Below are 2,510 nucleotides of genomic sequence, written 5' to 3'. Positions count from 1 at the left end.
GAGGTTATAAAAAGGCCTGGGCCAGGAAGAAGGGCAGCCATTATCCATGCGGTCATCCAGGTGAATCTGAACCTGGCTCTCTCCTCATCACCGCATGCTGCAAGAGTGCCCTGCCTCCAGAGGAAACAACAAGCACCTCTGGATGATGCGAGTGAGTAACTTACTAGAGATCCGATCAGATATTTAGCTTCAGTAACTCAGATGCGTGTTGAAACGGCTACCTCAGCCACCCTGGTTTGCTCTATGGGATTCCTTTGATATTCCTGTAAGATTTCTATGATATTGCTCTACCTTTTACCCTGTTTCTGCCCTACCCCTGTAATCAATAAAGTTCTCCTTTGTGACCAGTGTGGAGACTTATTGAGGGGTGGGTCTAAATTATGCCAAGGAGGCCCCTTAGGTCGGTGGACTAAGGGAGGCTTCCTAATAAGCCCCTGACTTGGGGAAGTGTCCCAAGTGCTTGTATTGGGTCTAGACCCATTGGACGATCAGGCCTGTGTTTTCCAAGGTGCGCAGAGCCAGAAGTGAGTCCAGAGCCTTGGATGGTGGCAGCGGGAACCCCAGGCTAGCGGGTGTGCTCCAGGGAAGGGGTCGGCCGGACGGGAGGCACCCCGAGGGAGGCACTCGGAGCCTGGAAGGTGGTCGGGAGCAGGGAGGTGGGCGGCTCAACGCAGGAGCGCCCCCTACTGGCCCGCCACACGTGGTGGCAGCGGTGGGATCCCAACAATAGTGCCTCCTGCCATACATGGGTGGCATGGCAGGAAGCACAATTGTTGGGTTCAGAGATCAGATCCCACTTTTCTGTTAAATGAACATGTGCCTTAATTATCATTACATTATCACTGCTAAACTTATACCATTGAGTTCTAACTGCTTAACAACACTACCACCAACAAAATGAACACAAAACGCATCAGCCAGATAGCTAGTTAAATAAGGGATGAACTGTAATTCAGGAGAAACTTCACTTGAAATTAGTGGCATTGTTATGGTGTTTATTTTGACTTAAGGGAGAATGAGGCTCAGTCAAATGTTCTCTAGTAGACACCAATAAAGAAGGCATCACTATGTGTTCAACTTCATGCTTGTTTTTTCAAAACCATCATAACATTACATGCTTACTAATGTGTTTTAAACGCAATTATTTCTTTAAAATCCAGGCAGAAGGCAGTGTAGCTGGCACTTTGAAGACTAAAATTTTCTGAGGCATGAGCTTTCATAGGCAGTAGCTTACTTTGTCAGATGCTATGAAAGGACTCATAGAAAGAAGGGATTTAAAAGAAAGGGTTTAAAGGACTCTGACAAGCATAATTTCCCCATATGAAACCAAGAAGTGAAAGTGTTCCATCAATGCTAAACTTCAACTAACAAAGCAGAAAACCATCTCTCTGCTTTATGCAGCAACAACACTGGCAAGGAATTAATAACCCAAAACAAGGATTCAAGAATATTTACTCAGATAATGCACATTTGCTTTAGTTTCTTCAGCTGTATTCATGATTCATTTCACTCTATGAACTTCCTAAAGAGTGAATTTTTGTTCTAAAGTCTGTTCAATAAAAGATAGAGAATATCAATACTTAAGCAAACCAGTATTTGCAAGTTTTATTTCTAAAGAAATGCGTGGGTGTCCTTAAAGCTCTCCGTGACCATTGGCGGTCTTTCATTTGTCACAACCCAGTGATTTTGGTGCCTTGGCATGATGGAATTTTCTTGCCACATGAGAGCCTCTTGCACAGAGAGGGTTTCTGTTGCAGCAGAAGAACCTCGGTGCAAGAGAGTTCCCGCCAATTTGCAGGGTGCATTTCTTCTTTGCAGCACAGAAATGCACGGTGCAAAGAGTTCCCGCCATTCGAATGCAAATTTGTGTCCTGCTATTGGCCAGTGTTAAATTATTCACACGTGGCGGCTAGTAATTGGCTTGCTAGCTGTTTAAAAATTCGCACGACTTCCGCCCAGGTCGAAGAACTTTGAGCACGCTGCAGAGTGCCTCTAAAGAGATCTGACTTGCGGCTAGCTGATTGATAGACTGATCACCTATCGATCTTTCTTCCCATCACCGAGCGCAATCCCAGATGTACCCTTTTCCCACCGGCTTGATTTGCGGACGGATTAACTGGCTTGGGCCTCGCCAGCTGGAACAACTCACATAGTTGTTCAGACGACCGGACCATCTGCGTCGCAACTGAAAGCGGCATAAGTAAACGTTTTTGCAACCATTAAACCTTGTCTGCCTCTCCATTCACCAGCCTGCCCTGACGAACGAGCAATTTCTAAATCACCTCGAGTCGGCTCTGGCCGTCCGAGACATCAGTCAGGAAAAAAATGCCAAGAGAATACAGCAATACAACTAGCCAGTGTTGTCCATGTTTTGTTATATTAATTCACTTTTTTGCAACTTGAAGGGAAGCCCCCAATCCTGAACAAACAATGCCTCTATAATCAACCTGCATAAATTATTTAAAAGCAACAGCCACATGCTGGGCAGAGTATGGCCCCAATTCAGCAGG

At 45.5% G+C, this 2,510-nt stretch overlaps 1 protein-coding gene across 1 annotated transcript in view; it reads right to left on the bottom strand.

Annotated features, from left to right (window-relative positions):
- SVEP1 (sushi, von Willebrand factor type A, EGF and pentraxin domain containing 1) overlaps positions 1–2,510 on the bottom strand; it is a gene marked incomplete at its 5' end in the record, with an annotated part of 183,300 nt that overhangs the window by 102,363 nt on the left and 78,427 nt on the right. The gene's annotated exons all lie outside the window — the stretch shown is intronic.

Source organism: Alligator sinensis, unplaced genomic scaffold (genome assembly GCF_000455745.1).
Source record: "Alligator sinensis unplaced genomic scaffold, ASM45574v1 scaffold371_1, whole genome shotgun sequence".
Lineage (NCBI taxonomy): Eukaryota > Metazoa > Chordata > Crocodylia > Alligatoridae > Alligator > Alligator sinensis.
Note: the sequence above shows the minus strand (reverse complement) of the source record. Positions and strands in the feature narration are given on the sequence as shown.